The following is a 19,320-nucleotide window of genomic DNA, read 5'->3' on the forward strand; positions in this document are numbered from 1 at the left end:
CTTTGTGTAAGATTTCAAGTTGATCCTAAAGAGGGTCATGTTACTGTTGTGAAGAGGATTTTCAGATACTTGAAGGGGACAATTGACTATGGTTTATGGTATCCAAAGAATGATGATTTCATGTTATGTTCTTATACCGATACTTATTGGGAAGGTGATGTTGATGACTAGAAGAGAACTACTAGTGGAGATTTCTTTTTGGGAAAGAAGTTGGTTTCATGGTCCAGTAAGAAACAAGATGATATATTTGTATCTACTGTAGTTTTGAGTTGAATACATTATTGTTGCTAGTAACTGTACTTAGGTAGCTTGGACGAAGTATATGTTGAAGGATATTAGAGTTGTGTATGATGAGCCTACTATTATATACTGTGACAATTCAAGTGCTATGAATATTTCCATGAATCTGGTACTGCACTCTAAAATAAAGCATATATCAATTAAGTATCATTCTTGAGGGAGAAAGTCAATGATGAAGAAGTCAAATTGGAGTCCATGTATACAAAGGATCAGATTTGTATACTTGAGAGACAAGTTAGGTGTATCTACCCCTCCTGATGAGAACTAGATGCATTGTGATGCATCAATCTAGTGGACTGCATGGTCTTATCTTCTTATCCATATTGATGAGTTGATGCTGCTACTCATCTAAAGTAGTCAGTATTTGAACCATACACTTGTTCAGATGTCTAGATTTGTGAGTTTTATCTAAGGGGGAGAAAATAATGATTTGTATTTTGTCTTTGGCATTGTTGTCAAAGGGGGAGAGAAGCATGTGAAAAACTACCTTATCTTTGAGGATTTATGTGCATGATCTTATTCGGAATTTATTGCAGACTACTAGTGTTGATTTATTCCTTGACATTGATTTATTTTCACATTCATATGTTTCCATCAATGCCAAAGGGAGAGATTGTTGGATATTGTTACTTTTAGGATACGTTTTTCTCATTGGTGTCAACATATTCCTATGCTTTAGTGCTCTGGTGATTACAAAGAGTTGATCTAGTTGCTTTATCTATTTAGGATACTAAATCAACTAGATATACTTTATTATTTATTGATTTGAGTAATCTGAAAGTTTACTTAATCATATCATTTGATCCGGATTAAGCTTTGGTTTTTTTGTTCAGTGGTTGACAAAGTCTAGTATTTGATCTGTTGTTCTTTGGTGTGATCTGATCTTGAGTTGCCAATTTAGGAGAGTGTCTGAGATGTTCATGTGTATATTAATTTTATATGGTTCATGATTTGGTGCTCAAGTTATCCTTATAGTTTGAATTGCTGCTTTTTAAGTGTTCTTGAGTGTTAGCATGCTCATCGATGAAGATTTGAATAAGTGGTGTTGATGCAGCTATTGTGAATGGTTCTAATATTTTCCTTGGTGTTTCTTGATTGTGTCCTATATTTTTTGGTGGTCCACATTGATTTTTGTGCAAAGTATTGAATATCTTAAGGGTTGAGTGATATTCTTCATGTTATGTGGTATTTTCGTTGGTGTAGCATGTTGCGGTTGATCTTGACAAGATTTTTAGTTGTGTTGCATGTTTGAGGATTTGATTTGGGTCCATGCTATGTTATTTGTGGCATTTTATTGGTTTTGTGGTTTATTCATGTATCATGTGATCTAATTTTTTAATAAGGTCTTGAGGATTTAGCTAACCTTGTAGTCAAGGTTGATGATTTGTATAAATAGGTGTCCTATTCATGTAATTTTAGAGAGAGTGTTGTGTCTAAATTTTAGGAGAGTGGTGTGAACAAATAAGATAATTCATCTTTTGGTGTGGTTTATTGAGCAGAGAGTGTTGCAGAGCAGACAAATAAGTTTAACTAGAACTATCATCAAGCATTACGAGATGCTAATCTTTTAGTTCATCTAAATTGGATTGTAGTCTGAATATTATTATAAGGTAGTGAAACTTTGTTGATGGTTGGAGCATTTTGGGTCATTATATTTTAAGCATTGAGCTCTAGGTAGTGTGCTTGAATGCATGTGCATTCCCCACTATAATATTTACACATACTAATGTAGTGTATTATCCTATTGTGGGTAGATTCTCACCATGGTTTTTCTCTTAACCAAGTTTTCCACATCAAATTCTTGGTGTTATGTGTGTTGATTTTGTTGTGTTCATTTCTATTCTTATTGTTTCTGATTAGATCTAATATTGTTCTTAAATTATTCAATCCGATGAAAAATGATTCGCCCTCCCCCCCTCTCAGTTTTCCTTCATTGTTGTTGCCAACTCTACCCCAAAGTTTAGAGTCCTCATTAACTATGGTGAATGACTTAGGGGTTGGCCATCTACTTGGTTCATAGCTAGTAAGCTCTTCTTTGTTCCCCTTAATATTTATTTAAAATCTTCTTCTCCTCTCCTCTTGTGCTCTTGGGAGATATTCCCTAATCATGGATGCTTTTTTTGGCATTTTACTTATCTTAATCCATTTTCCCTTACTTTCTTGCTTAGGTTATTTTTCTTTTGGGTTCAATTCAAGCTTTAGAATCACTTGTCTTGCCAAAGCATCCATTAGCTTAGGATTACTTGCTAAGATCCAAGATTGTTGTCATAGAAGACCTAGAAGGATAAGGACTTTGAGATTTTCCAAAAGATTGTTGTCGTTTTATGGGATATTTTGGACATGAGGTAGAGGCTTCTTCAAGATTATAATCAATATATGGCTTGTTTATGGAACTTGGAATGTTACCCAAATTTTGAGCCCTAGAATGAATTCTTCTGAAAATATTTTTGCAAGAATTATCATTTACTAGTTGTTCAAGAATGAACACCTTTGGATCTATAACAATATTTACTACCGATAACTTCCTTCTTTGGACCTTGGGAGTTAAAGACAACACATGATGAGGGGTTGTATCTAAATCTTTAAATCTTGGCCCTTTATTATTTTGAATAAGATTTTCTATAATAGGAAAAGAAACATGAAAGCCTTTAGAATCAATGTGTCTGCCATAATATAATAGCTTATTATTCCCTTCTAGGTAAGACACTCCTGATGGGAAATTTGATGGAGGGAAAACAATATTTAGTAGACAATATATGAATTTACTTATGATAGTGGTATAAATTGATTTAGGTTGTAAATATATGCCTTTGACCTCAAGTAATTCGAAATGGAGCTGGACGGGAGTCTGTTGAGCGAGAAAGAAGCTGGGGCTCAGACATGAATCTTTGCGCATGGGTTGCATGCCTCAGACAAATCTGTGGGTGATATTGAGGATGGGGATTGCAACATGGATGGGGAATCTCATCCTATGGACCCTCATTTTGATCATGTGGAAGGATAGTATTCATGGGTTCTTGGGTCTTGTGGATAAGGTTCTTCGAGAGGGGAATCTGAGCTAGAATAAAACATGGTTTTCCAAGGACCCTTGAAATCTTGGGCTGGCTTATTTGGTACAGAACCTACAAGTAAGTCTACCTTTCCAAAGGTGAAAGATATTTCAAATAAGATAGAGGGAAATATTTCCATCTCTATTCCGAATGTTGGGATTGAGGATAATATATCCTTAATGGCTTTCACTTTGGTGGGTAAATTTGTTGGTCCATGGCCTGATATTGAGAATGTAAGGGTCTTTACTAAAAAGAAATGGCATCTAAAAGGTCAAGTTGATATTTCAGCTTTTCCCAAAGGATTTTTTTCTTTTAACTTCTCTTATTTAGAATATTTAAAGGGGGTGCTCTATGGAGGCCCATGGATGTTTGGTAAAACTTCCTTGACTTTAGGAAAATGGTCCCCGAAGTTGGAGCTAAAAGATTCATCCTTTTTTTATTCGGCTTTTGGGTTAGATTGCCTAGTTTGCCTTTGGAGTTTTGGTTTGAATATGTGTTCAAAGGGATAGCTAGTTCTTTTGGGGAACTTCTTGCTACAGGTCCTATAACAGATGCAAGGAAAAGGTTAGTCTATGTTAGAATCTGTGTGAATGTATGCCATAACTTAGATCTCCCTTCATCTATTGATATCCTCTCAAAACTCAGGAGATGGGAGCACCCTATTGAATATGAATCTCTTCCTTTTGTGTACTTTCATTACAAAAAAGATGGACATTGGGCTAGAGGATATCTGAGCAATCCGAAGAACACTTCTAAGAACATAGGGGCTTAGAAGAAAATCTGGAAAGAGAAACCAGGTAAAGATGACAGTGGTCTAATGGTTTGAGGTTGCAGGCTCTGGTGGTCCCAACTACTAGGAATAAGTTAAATAAGGAAGGAGAACCTAGCAAGAATGATCGATTTGATCCTAATAATGTTGAGCTGCAACCTAGTGGTGATAGTCCGAAAATGAAGCTGGAAGAAGGAGAGATAGATGAACCAGTGGCAAATAGGGACGTACCCTCAAAGGAAGACAAGGTGAACAATGAAAATACTGATTAATCTGAGGTGCCTAAAATTGATAGTGAAAATGATGAGGAGCCTATTAGTCCCATGGGATTAAATTTGGAATCTCAGGAATCAGTTAGCCAGGGAGCTAGGAAGATTTTAAAAGATAATATAAGTACCCTAAATCACCAGCTGAAGAATCAAAATACAAAAGAATTCAAGGATGATGATGGGGATGGGGACTTCCTTACAGTGGGAAAAAAAAGAATAAGAAAATAGGTAATGTCATGGGTATTCAAACTAGGACAAGAGCTAAGGCTGATGTTGGAAATTCCAAATCTTCCCCAGGTAGAAAATTGGCTAGGTGGCACAGAGAAAATGAAAGTAAACAGAACATAGTTGATGGAAGTCAATTAACCATCTTGGAGTCATGTTCTCCCCTATCTAAATGAAGGTGATATCATGGAACATAAGGGGTCTAAATGGCCCTCATAAACAAGATATATCAAGGAATTTGGTTAGAGACCATAAACTAGATGTTGTCTTAATTAGGGAAACTAAGATGAGTAAAGAAAAAGTGGGAGAAATTAATGCTTTTGCATTTGGAGGGATTGTTGGTAGTAGCTCTGAAGGGGCTTCAAGAGGTATTGTTATCTTCTGGAATAAGAAGGTTATGGAAGGTGAAGTGATCTGAAGTGAAGGTAACTTGATAAGCATCATATTTAAGCATATTAGGTATGATTTTAATTGGGTCCTTTCCAACATCTATGCTCCAAATTCTAAAGTTGCCACATCTAAATTTTGGAAAGTTGTGGAGGAGAATAGAAAAGGATTTCAACATGATCCTTGGTTGATCATGGGTGACTTTAATATTTCCCTATATGATTTTGAAAAGTATGTAGGATCTCAAATTCTTCTGGATAGAAAATTTGATCTTATGAACTTCATCACTAACATGGCTCTCACTGATGTGGAGATATGTGAGGAGACCTTCACTTGGTCAATATTTATTTTGTGGTTGAACCTCTTGTTAAAAGATGTTTCTTCCCTTTCAGATTTAATACAATGTGGTTATCCCACCCAACCTTGGAAAAGAATATTAGACTATGATGGGAGGATCTACTATGTTTAGAGTTGTTAAGAAACTTAGGCATGTTCAGGACAGAGTTAGGCTTTGGAACAAGGAATTTTTTGGAGATATATCTGTTATGAAAAATGTTTTAAAAACATACTTAAAATTAATCCAAGATACTATCCAAAAAGATGGCTATAACTCTGTCTCAAGGGATAAAGAGAATGAGATCCTTGCTAAATATCATAAAATCATAGCCAATGAAGAAGACTTTTGGAGACAAATATCAAGGGCTCTTTGGCTATTGGTTGGAGATAAGATTATTATAAATTTCTATTTGTCCACTGTTAGACACAAAGCTGCCAACAAGATTTCCCAGCTAGTGGTGGATGGCAATATAATTAAAGGAAATGATAATATTGCTAAGGAGGCTTCCCGCTTTTTTTCCAATCTCCTATCAGCTGATTCTAACCTCTGTAGAGAAGATCAAGATTCCTTACTGGGGAATATTTCGAAGGTTATTGGATCAGAGTAGAGTAAGGTATTATGTTCTATTCCCTCTTATGATGAGATTACAAGGGTTGTTTTTTCTTTCCAAGGAGATAAATATCCTGGGCCTGATAGGTACCCCATGTTCTTTTTTCATCACTTCTGGCATATTGTTGGGAAGGACATTATTCAAGCTGTGATAGAATTTTTTGGAACTAAATCATTGCTTAAGGAGGTGAATTCTACTTTTTTGGTTCTTATTCCTAAGCAACTTGGTGCGGACTCTATGGATAAGTTCAAACCTATGTCTCTATAATTCTCTTTATAAAATTATCTCGAAGGTGGTGACCTCCAGATTGATCACTTTTCTGTCTTCGCTTATTTCATCACATCAGTATGGATTTGTGCCAGGAAGGTAAATTTTGGATTCTATAATTCTGGTTCATGAGAAAATTCACTCTCTTATTGCTTCTAAAAAAGATGGTTTCCTTGTTAATCTTGACCTTGCCAAGGCTTATGATAGAGTGGATTGGTTCCTTTTGAAAAGAATTCTTTAGGCTTTTGGTTTTGATGGTAAATTTTTCAGATATCATTTTCCAACTTATCTCCACTCCTTCTATGTTTGTTATTGCTAATGGATCTCCCTCTTCTTTTTTCAAGCCAACTAGGGGTCTTAGGCAGGAGGGTCCTATTTCCCCAATTTTGTTCACCATTTTGGCTGAAAGCTTGAGTCAGTTATTGCGGAAGCTAACGATATTAGGAGATATTAAGGGTCTTAGGCCTTCATCCTCCAATATGGTTGGTTCCCATTAAAAATTTGTGGATTATACTATCTTCCTTGACGTTGCCTTTGTTCTTGAAGCCGGATCCTTTAAAATTGTTGTTCAGACTTATTATAGGGCCTCTGGCCAACTAATCAATTGGAACAAGACTTCTATTTTTTTCATTAACACTCCCTTGTGCAGGCAGAGAAAGATTGCAAATATTATCAGTTGTTCTATTAATTCCTTCTCCTCAATCTATGTGGGGCTACCTTTAGGGGTCTCTCCTCCTGATTCCTTTTGGAGTTCTATTGTGGATAGGTTTTACAAGAAATTGGCTGGGTGGAAAGGGGCTTTATTGAGTCAAGCAGGAAAGTTGCAGCTTCTGAAGGCTTCTCTTCAAAATTTTCTTGTCTATGCTCTTAGTCTTTCTAAGATCCCCTCTAAGTTTTCTGATGCTATAGACATAATTCAAAAAAGATTTTTTATGGACTGGGGTAGAAGAGAAAAAAAGATTTCCCTTGGTTGCTTGGGAAAGGGTCTGTAGTCCTAAGTGTTATGGGGGCTTTGGCTTAAGGACCATGAAAGACTTCAATAATGCTTTGTTAGCTAAACAAATTTGGAGGTCTTTTGGTGACAGAAAGGACTAGAACTTGGTTTGTTTATGTAAGTATCTTCAAGATGTTCTGAATATTGCTTCCTTCCTTCAATCCAACCACATCCCTAAGGGTTTGGCTATTTGGAATAGTATCCTCAAGGCCAAACAAGTTGCTGCTACTAGTGTTGCGTGAGTTCTTGGAAAAGGTAACAATATCAAGTTTTGGAAAGATGTTTGGTTGTTTGATAGACCCCTATGTTGTGATGATAATTCGGTGCCTTTTATGGAGATTTGTAATGAAACATTTGGCTTTCTGGCTAGTCATTATTGGCAACAATCTTCTTGGGTTAGGCTGGAGGATATTGATGTTGTCTTCTCTCCTCTCCCACAAGATTTGTTGTCCTTTATGTGGATCAGGATCATGATGATCTTTTCACTTGGAAGAAGACTTCAGATGGTTCTTTCTCGGTTGCCTCTACCATCAAGGTTATGAGCCCTCCAATTCCACATCCTCCTATGTGGGACAAAACCTTGTCTAAGATTCTTATTCCAAAAATTAACATATTTTTTTGGCTACTTCTTCAAAATAAAATCCTTACTCTTGATAACCTCATGAGGAGAGGTTTTCAACTTCCGAATAGGTGTTTTTTGTGCCTTAATGCTAATGAATCTATTTCACATCTTGCTCTCCATTGTCCCTTTATCTCTGATATCTAGAGAAGAATCCTTAATCTCTAGAGTATTGATTGGGTCTTTCCTGAGAAGGTGGAAGATTTTTTTACTCAATGGAAGTTCCCCTCTTTGAACCCCTTTTTGAAAAATATTGGTCTTTGTTATTGCCTTTCATATATTCAGAAATGTGACTTGTTCTTTTGATATTATTTTTGATAAAATTTACAGAGCTACTAGAGAGAACTTGAACATGTCTATTGGTGATGTTGGGCCTATTTCTTCATCCTATGTCAAGGATGAGGATAATATTTTTTCTAGGAAATGGGGTCTTCAAGTTGACATCAATAACTATAAAGTTAAAAATAGTAGGGATGGTATTGTCTGGTACTACCCTCCGGAAGGATGGATGAAAATTAACTTTCATGGTGCTGCTAAGGGGAACCCTAGTAGGGTAGGATGTGGGGTGTTATAAGAGATTCTAATTGAATTTGTGTGGCTACTATCACTTCTTTGTTGGGGATTCAGTCCAATCACATAGCGGAGACCATGAGAGTTTTGGAAATCCTCAAAGTTGTCGGACAATTATAAATTAATAAAGGTTGGATTCAAGGGGACTCATTAAATATTATTAGATGTCTCAAAAGAATGGACAAGCCCTCTTGGAATATTAATAATATCATTCTTAATTCATTTAACATTATTGATGACTTTGAGGAATGTATTATAACTCATATTTTTAGAGAAGCCAACAGGTGTACGGAATTCTTTCCTAACTTTGGAGTTAGCTCTATTGCCTCTTTTTCATGGAAAAATGAAGGATCATTACCTTTTGAGGTGAAGGGACACTTATTGTTTGATCGAATTAATGGTATCAATTATTCCTTATCTAATAATGATTACACTCAATGAGAGAAGGAATGGAAATTATTATTCCGATAGGGGGAAGCTTCTAGGCGCAATGATCTGGGTCTTTTCACATGCTTTCTAGTTTGTTTTATCCATCGAGTCTCTTAATGTTTATTTCCCCTATTTTCACTATCAAGGTTTTCAATTTGTGATTGTGATTGATATCTTTGGGGTGGTCATATCAATGGAAGGCAATATCAATAGGATTGAACCCCTAAGCTACTAGGCTTGGAAGAAGGAAAAGAAAATCTGGAGGAGGCTACAGAAGGGAGGAGTGGCTAGTTTCATGGAGAAGTTGCATGGTAAGAAGGATCATGCCTCCAAAGCCTTTATTAAGGGATGGTGTAATAAGAAAGTCACCCTATTTGGCCAAACTATCAAATTGGACAAGGAGTTAATTGCAGAGGTGACGAGTATGTCCATGGAAGGCATGAAGTTCTTTGGGGATTAGAAGTTGTCTGATAGTGCCATAAAGACCTTCCCTACATTTGATGTGGAGAGGAAAAATCTGGTAAAGTTAAATAAATCTTACTTTGCCCCTCTTCAAATTACTTTTCTAGAGGAAAATGCTTAGGGAAGTTATGGAGTATGTTACTATCGAAGGTAGGTTTACAAAAATGTAGCTCTATCATTTTGTCCTTTTAAACCATTTTCACCATGGCATTAAGATTTTGGTCCCTTATTATCTCCCTTGCTCTCTGAATGATAATGTAGTAGATTTCATTAAAAATCCTAAAGCTATCCCTCTTTCCCATCAAGGTCTTATCCTCCTGCTTTATGAGTATTGTAAGATTAGGGCTAAGCAAATTCAAAATGACTCTAGTGATGACCTTGGGGAGTTTGACTATGAGGAGGATAATTCCAGTTAACCTCCTAGGTTGGGGGCTAATTTCATGGATCATATGTCTAATCCTGAGGAGGAGGGTAGGTTATCTTTGCATGAGTATAAAGACCAAAATTCTAAGCTGATGTATTTAGACTCAGAGGATTTATAGGACAAGCTGGAAACCCTAATTAACATATTGGGCACTGCTAGGAGCTCCATGGTTGATCTTTACCATTTCAACAGGTGGACTTTCCATGAAATTAAGAATCTAAACTTAAAAGTAAGAGCCGCAAATGCCAAAATTGAAGAGGGTGAACTTAAGCATCACAAAGATAGGTAGATGGCAAATAATAAGAGGGTGGCTCAAAATATAGAACAATATGCTACTTGGAATGTGGGGGAAAAAAATATGATGTTAGATATTTTAAAGAAGAATGGTGAGGTCGTTGAACTCTTAAAGAGAAGAAATGATCAGAAGAACAATGAGATCAACTAGAAGATGATGCAAATTGAGGAAGGTATGAAGAAAATTATGGAGAATAGTGTTGCTATGATGAAAGTTTTTTGCGGTGAATATGAACACTCTGGTTTCCAAGCTGGAGAGAATTCACAATGAGAAGAATTTGGTGGATTTGGAAAATGAAGATGGAGCCTCAAGATGACTACTCGCACTACTAGGAGAACAAGACAGAGCACTAAACTAGTGGAAGAGTCTCTTCCACAAGACCTGTTGGACCTTAAGGAAGCTGCCAGGGCAATGTTGCTTCTTGAGAAGAAGGCCTCCTAGGCTTTAGACATTTTTAAGTAGGTAGTTTATGTTTATTGTGTTAGCCAGCATCTTGTTGGCCTTTTGCTAGTCTTTCTGTAGCTACTGGGTTGTTTTGCTTTTGGAATGCAGCCAGTTTTGTTTCTTAGACCTAGGTTCTTTTATGATACTCTAATGCTTTATCTTTAACTCTTTCTTATAAGGGATTTTTGGGTCCCCTAAAAACCTATTTTTTCTTAATAAAAAACAAACAAAAAGTAGAACAAATATATTTATTGTCAAGAAAAATTGTGAAATTTGGTCTTACAGCCAATTTCCCACATCCCTTTCAAGATCTAAGACTCCTCTAAATTATAAACCTACTGCTTGGTCCCATTATTGACATCTTGTGTCTATCAAAGAAGCAAAATATTTAGTGCCAATGTCATAATTAAATTATTGATGAACAATGATATTTATATAAGAAAAGTGCACATGAAAGTATCCCTTTTCTTTCCATCTTTTAATAGCTTTAGAATAATTAAAGGGTAAATAAACTAGATGAATGCCTTGACCTTGGAATTGCAGGCTTAACTCAGTCTATCTTACAACAATAATTAACCTAGCTTTTATTACAACAATACAAGCTAAAGCCAATATTTCTATTATACTCAAAGATGATACAATGATGATAAAGGTATTACAATATTACCCAGGCTCTGATACCAATTTACTATGGAATTACAATAATACAAGCTAGAGCCAATATTAGATCAAAGCTTCATTACATGAGACAGAGATCATAACCTATGCAAGTCAGTTCTCATAATCCCCAAATCACATGGAAGCACTAGGGTAGAGGATATTTTTAACTTTCTCCTAAGAGACTCTTCAAACTAGACTTTTAATACAAGACTTTGCTTCATACAACACAAGGACTCCATGCCCAAATGAGTTCACAAGGCCTCTATTTATAGTAATTGGAGACCAAGGGGTAGATGGATTTGACCGGTAGGTGTGATTGGTGGGTTTTGAATTACCGATAGGTATAGGTAGTAGATGGAGAAATTGGTAGATGTGAGTGGTAAATGAAAAAGTAGAAGGAAGTTTTGGAAGGTAGTGAAAGTGGAGTGGTACTATGGAATCTTGTACTTTGAGATCTGCAAGCTCATGTAGGCCCCTTACTATTTATTAAATATTTTCTTAAAATTTTTAATAGACTCACTATTTAGTAATTTATTTACTATCACTTTTTATTTACCCAAGAAGTGAGATTGGTCCACTTAACACCCATAAGTGGCTATAGGGATCTTGATTTTTACACAGGTTTTGCATCCTGTTGTCAGAGCTTCACATGGATGACATCATGGCTTTTTTAGATAGAGTTGCATCCTACTATCAGATCTTAACATGGCTAACTTCATGGAATAGACAAACCCTTGTGTTAGTTGTATGCAAGGCAATACATTCTAAAGCTTAAAACATATTAGTCTAAATTGAAAGGAGGAATATCACACCAGAAGGTCAATAGTGTTAGTCCTTTCTTAATCACAAGCCATACTTCAAATAATTATTTATAATGCACTGACTATCATAAGAGACAAACCACTAATATTATCTATATTAACAAAATCCAATACACTCATTATATACATATATGTACAACAAATCTCATTGTGTTGTTGTATTATCATCTTGTGTCCATTGTTGGGTCAGACTACCATTCTAAAACATGCCATTTCCCAATGTCAGGAATTAAATGGAGTCCTGGAAAGTTGAAGATATTGTCAAATTCCATAACATACTTATACATGTAAGTATGTTTCAATATTTTTGACAAAAGTGATACTTTCTCTGGATGATATGAGTCACCTTTAATCTGGGTGTCTTTGTGCTTGATGATGGATTCTAGCTGGCTTCCAAAAAAATGTATAGAAAGATAAATAATATCTAAGAGGACTATTGGACTTATATGGAGTTAACTAAGACAAGAGTATCTTACATGAAGGACTAAACACATTAGTCAAATCATCAACATTATGGTATCCTAATGGGAAATGTCTCGTAATATCTATGCACTTGAATATTATATGAGCCTTCTTATATTATCTGACTAGTGCCTTCAGATTAACCAATTTATCTTTAGTGAGATGTGGAGACAAAATGTGTATCTCCTTTGTACCTAGGACTATATGCAAGTCATCCTATCCATCATATCTGAATACTGGAACAAGATTGTTGAAGAAATATCTTTCTAATATCTTCCTTTAGGATACTTCAGGCAATTCTTTAATTTGTCAAATGGGTGAAGATTCTGGAGGTTTAGGAAGAAGATTTCCTTCTGCATCAAATCTACTAATAACATTGATACCAAGCAAATCTTGGTTAAAATTTGTTTTTCTTGTTTTCGTTTTGCATGAAAATAGGATAACCCCTATGAATCCTCTTTTCTCTTAAGTTGAGTAATGAGGCATTTTTCTCATCTTATTTGTCTTTGAATACTATGTATTCAAAGTTGGTATTTCCCTCCTTTTGGTTAAAATTTCAAAATTTTAACCTAGAAGTTGTCTTTCCTATTTTGGTGTAAATATGGGGTTTAGACCCGAAATTACACTATTTTTTGCTTTTCAATGTCAAGTCAGGTTTTAAACCCGTGTTTACACTTTGGAGGTCATTTTGGCTTTTTTGGTGTCAATCAAAATTCTAAGTCTGATTTACATTGTTTTTGATATTATAAGTGTTTTTCGGACTTCTAAGTCTGATTAACACCATTAATATGCATGATTTTGCATTTATGATTTTTAGAGTTCATTTTTTATCGGGGTTATTTTACCCTTTTATCCACCCATTTATGTTCTATCTTTCTCCATTGTTATTTTTGTGAAGATTTTGGAGCTCAATTTCTCTGTAGGAACTCAATTTCTTACAAAATTGGATCTGCTAATTAGTGGTATGTATTTCTCTTTCTTTTTTCCTTTGTTTTTATTATGAGTTTTCTCTATAGTAAAAATTTATCATCAAACATACACATTTAATTTTGCCTGCAATGAATATGTTTAATGATGAAGATTTAGTTATTGTTATTTTTTAATTTGATAAACACTAGTTCTAGAGTGTGAGTTGGGATTGTAAACTCGATCCACACCATAGTTTTACCTAGGGTGTGAGTCAGGTTTCAATATTATTTCACACTCTTTTATTTCCTTTGTATTGTTATTCTCTATGTGTATGGCATGGTTGTGTCCCCGTTGTACATAAGAGCTTAGCTCTACGGTGTGTGGTGGGGATATAGTCCCTTCACCCTTTTTATTGCCTATCTTTGAGATTATTCAATGGTGGTAGTCAAGTTTGTAAACCTGATCACCATCACCTTTAAAGTAATGGTGGTGATTGAGGTTACAACCTCGACTCCCCACCATTGTTTGCTATGCATTTCATAGTTTTTCCTAAGTGTCAGTTGGGGCTCTTTTCAATGTCAAGTCGGGTTTTAAACCCGTGTTTACCTTTTAGAGGTCATTTTGGCTTTTTTGGTGTCAATCAAAATTCTAAGTCTGATTTACATTGTTTTTGATATTATAATTGTTTGTCAGACTTCTAAGTCCGATTAACACCATTAATATGCACAATTTTGCATTTATGATTTTTAGAGTTCATTTTTTATCAGGTTTGTTTTACCCTTTTATCCACCCATTTATGTTGTATCTTTCTCCATTGTTATTTTTGTGAAGATTTTGGAGCTCAATTTCTCTATAGGAACTCAATTTCTTACAAAATTGGATCTGCTAATTAGTGGTATGTATTTCTCTTTCTTTTTTCCTTTGTTTTTATTATGAGTTTTCTCTATAGTAAAAATTTATCATCAAACATACACATTGAATTTTTCCTTTAATGAATATGTTTAATGATAAAGATTTAGTTATCGTTATTTTTTAATTCGATAAACACTAGTTCTAGAGTGTGAGTTGGGATTGTAAACTCGATCCACACCATAGTTTTACCTAGGGTGTGAGTCAGGTTTCAATATTATTTCACACTCTTTTATTTCCTTTGTATTGTTATTCTCTATGTGTATGGCATGGTTGTGTCCCCGTTGTACATAAGAGCTTAGCTCTACGGTGTGTGGTGGTGATATAGTCCCTTCACCCTTTTTATTGCCTATCTTTGAGATTGTTCAATGGTGGTAGTCAAGTTTGTAAACCTGATCACCATCACCTTTAAAGTAATGGTGGTGATTGAGGTTACAACCTCGACTCCCCACCATTGTTTGCTATGCATTTCATAGTTTTTCCTAAGTGTCAGTCGGGGCTATAACCTCACCCGACTCCACCAAATCAATACAATTCTTTCATAGGTGTTGGTTGAAGTTATAACCTCAACCGCCACCAAATCGTATTAATTTTCAATAAAAGAAAAAAAGTGTCAGTCAGAGTTATAACCCTGCCCGACACCTATCCTTGCTCCTCCATTATCAAATGTTAATCGAAGTTATAACCCCAATCACCACTTAATTGATATTTTGATTTTACATCAAAATAGGTATAAATTAGCGGTATAACTTAGAGTTACACCACTCTATAACGTTGTTCCCTTGCTGTATTTTGGGGATATAAACCTAATATACACCTATTTTGGTTTTTTTCCTTTTATGAAGTGCAAATCATACTTGTAAGTTCAATATGCACATGTTTTGGTTTTACACTTATACTTAGTCTAAATCAGACTTATAATTCTGATTTACACCTAGTGGACACACTTGCAAATTGGCAGTTTTTGACCAATTTGTGGAAAATAGATGGTTTTATCCTATCAAATGGAGATTTCTATGCAAGCTAATTGTTTCAAATGATGATCTCATGTTGTAGTGCATTCATTGCAAATGATGGAACCTTCACCTAGTAAAATATTAATGAAGTTCAAGGAGCAAGAAGTACATATAATTTTTTCTCCTTCGTTTGTATGATCTAATATTAACAATATTAGAGATACAAAGATCGGTCGTGTGGATCTTGATAATTTCTTGAAGAGAGTGAATGAACCACTACTATCCTGCAAAATGGAGCCCACAGTTAACAGTAAAATAGATTTGGTAGTGACCTTTCCCATGTCTGCATAGAATCCAAAGTTTGTGTTGGCCCTAGCCAACAGGTATGATCCTACCACTAGGTCAGTCAAGGATTTTGATGGAAAGAAGACACTCATCAAGCTTGATGATGATTTCTTTGATACAAAATTTGAATTTTCACCTATAGACCTGTATGTAGGTATTGACATGCACTCAGCAATGGCTTACTTTGACAACAATCCATAGAAGTGTAGGAGGAATATAAATAATGATTAGTTTAAAACACCTAGGCCTACAATTTCATGATGGCCTAAGACACTTCCTCATAGTGACTTCATTGAGGAGGTCAATGATCTTATTTATCTTATGAATAGAGTAAAAGGCCTTCCAACTTCTAATAATTATTATAAGTGGATGTATCAGTACATTCACATTATCAGGGAGAATAAGAAGAAGATCTATCAAGGCAAGAAGATTGTAGATGCTTTGTTTGAGTGGTTGACCAAGGTTCCCACCACTTTGAAATTCTATATGACTTCCTACTTGTAAAGTGACAAATTGGGATCTTAGCAAATTATTCATGGGGAAAGGAGGAGATTCACTAAGCTCAATTTTCACTTGAGGAAACTTTGCATTCCAAAGAGGGGGATGAATCTACTAGATCCAATCTGAAAGGATACAAGAACTGAATACTAATTAGATTGGTTGAAATTGAAATGTGCTTGACCTTGTTTTGTAAGTTAAAAAAGTAAAGTGTTGGAATTGAACACAAAATAGGTGGAAATAGTGAGCTACAGATTTAGGATTCAATCGTGCACCTGGATATGAGAAGCTTGAGATGATTTGGAGATGCTCTGCAAAATCTGCCAAAAGTTGTAGAGACCGTGTGTGCGGACAGGGGTGCCCTCCAATCGGTCCTCTAAACTTTCCATGCATCCAAAAGGGTTTTTCCATCTCTAAAAATAAAGATATATTCTAGAACTATAGTTTTGCACCTATTTCTTGCACACAAAAAGAAAAAGAAAGGGGTTGGGAATAGGGGTTTTCCTAAGTTAAACCCCAATTTGTAATCAACCTTGAAAGACATACTGCAAATGCTTGAAAGAAATGATGGAAAGGTATTGAGATATGCAATAGATGATGATGATGATTTTCTTATTGGATGTAATCACATATGTTGTATGAAATGACATGAATAGGACAAAACACTAACACACATACATGCTAGCAAATGAATTATATAATGTTGCTCCAATGGATAGATGGAGAATATGTAGCCTTGATAAATGCTAATTGATTAATGTTTGAATGCTTGAATTCTTGATGCTTGGATGTATTCTCCTTTCCTTCTCCACCTTGTCATGCTCTGACCTTATGATTGTGTGTTATGATGTTATATCAAAATGAGAGGGGAAGACCTCCTTATATACTTTCCTATTGTCAAATATTTAATTTTTTGATAGAGGCCAACATAGGGTATTCATTTCACACTCAAAATTGAGATATGGCTTAGGGGTCAAGATAGGTCCCAATTAGGGAGGACCAATGAGTGTGCCTTGGTCCTACCCTAGTTTGGGGCAAGATAAAATGTCTATGCAAGTTTTAAGATGCAAATAATGAGGTTTAGTTGCATAGGGGAGGCATAAATGGGTCCTGATCAAGCATGGGGATGAGACCACTAAGGTGAGGGCCCAAAATGTTATTAAAATTGTAAGGGGTGCACTTTTAGGATGCTACATTTATCCCCCACTTTAGAAGGAGTATGAGGTTATACAAATACTCACATTAAAGTACAAGAAAGAGGGATATAGAAGATGATAAATGCAGAGCAAGATCACAAAGGACCACAAGTCAACTAGTTGTAGAGACCTTGATATTAAAATGTCTCAAAATCTAATATCATTCTTCAAAAATTTCATCTCACGAACACAAGTGATCACATAAAAGAGAAGAGAAAGCATCATCCATGAAATATCAATATAAAAACTATGAGTTCATGAGAAGAAGAGAGAGCATGAATACATGCTAGATGTGTTTATCCAAGTTATCCATGAGAATAATGATGAGAGAGGACATGGACTACTTGCCCCTAGGTTTTTTTTATCTAGGTGATCCATGTGGGGAGAAGAGTAAGAATAGTCTAGATATTTTTTAGCTGGTTCCACCCTTCCCCATGCATGTGTGCAAGTGATGTCTAGTTTCAAGTGTATAACACCCCATGTAAGAGTCTTTGCTTTGTTTTTTGAGTGTGCTTCAACCTATTTAAGTCATGTAATGTAAATGCAAATGCCAAGTGATGAATCAAATGTTTGTGTCTGGTTTTGAGTGTGAAGCATCTCACTCTAAGAGTTTTTACTCTAGTTCCGAGAATGAATACCCCAATTAAGACAGGTACATGCCTAGTTACTGTTAGGATTCCCATAGATACTGAGAGGGGGTGTGAATCAGTATCTAATCGGTTTAGTTAATTTTCTTTACTTAAAATATGTAGAGCATATTAAAACAGTGTACCGGTAGGCAGGGAATAATGTAATTAATAGAAATAAAAACAACCACATAAGAGACACACCATAACATAATGATTTAACGAGGAAACCCAGTGTGGGAAAAACCTCAGTGGGACTTGTGACCCACAATATTCACTTACTGGCCAATAAGAGAATATTACTGCTACAAGAGGGGCCTGCACATGCAGGAAGGCCAAGTGCCTAGAGCTCACTGCTCAATGGGAAGTCTCACTAACTTACAATGATGGATTATACAAATCCAGTATCTTGTATTGCTTCAAAATAGCATCTATAATGCTAGATCCAGTACCGGTTTCTACTCTTCTTCTTACATAAACCCTTAACCTATAATTCACATAATAGGTCTGCCTTATTTCGCCTCAATACAATCTTCTTCCTTACATTTTATGTTCTATAATGATCTCTTATATATATGAGTCATTTTACAATGATGCCAAGTAGGCCTACAAAGATTTTACAATAATAAACAAAATATAATATAACAAAAAATCATGTCGGCCTATGTGCTGGTATGATTCCTTTCTCTATCGGTGCCGGTGGTCTGAGTGTCGATGTAGAGTCCGGTTTGTAGGTGTCAGTATGATGTCTTGCTGGTGTCATATGATTGTAAGGTTGCCATCAATGACAAAACTTTCAATCACCTACAATGTCTCATTGGAGTGTGCATATGCCAACAATCTCCCCCTTTGACATTCATGGCAACACTCATGAGAAAATCTAAAAATTTGTCATCCAAAAAGTGTCCAAAAATATGTGATCCAAAAATGTGTGAACTCTCCCTGAGAAGATGAGTCTTTACCCTGATTATTTTCTCATACCACTACTCCCCCTTTGGCATCAATGACAAAGGTTGCCAGGATGTCAATAGAGTATGGTTTTATTTCTCAACCCTATAGCTGGGTGGTTATAATTTGAAAAATATTTGCCAAAACCAAATTTATGATTTCCATAAATTTCTTATTGTCTTTCAATGCTACCTCTATTCTTTGAACTATACCAGTGAGTTGTTGCATATGCTCTGCCAGTGTTTTCTGACCTTGTATTAATGCCTCAGAGATTTCTTTCCACAAAGAAGCTAGATAATCTAGTCTGGGACTTAGTCTTAGTCTTAGATCTTTAGCCTTGTTTATTATTGTCTCCTTTTCTCTTTTTAACTTAAGTAATTCATCCTCAAAACATGTTACTTTTTGCTCAAAAACTAATAATGTATCAGGTGAGTTAACAAAATTGTCAACAAGTTTATTGATTTCATCTTGTACCTTACTCATTTTCTTATCTATGTCTACTGTCAAAAAGTTAGTCCTACACATGTCTCTGTATAGAG

The sequence above is a fragment of the Cryptomeria japonica genome, unplaced genomic scaffold (assembly GCF_030272615.1).
Source record: "Cryptomeria japonica unplaced genomic scaffold, Sugi_1.0 HiC_scaffold_16, whole genome shotgun sequence".
NCBI classification, from domain to species: Eukaryota; Viridiplantae; Streptophyta; class Pinopsida; order Cupressales; family Cupressaceae; genus Cryptomeria; species Cryptomeria japonica.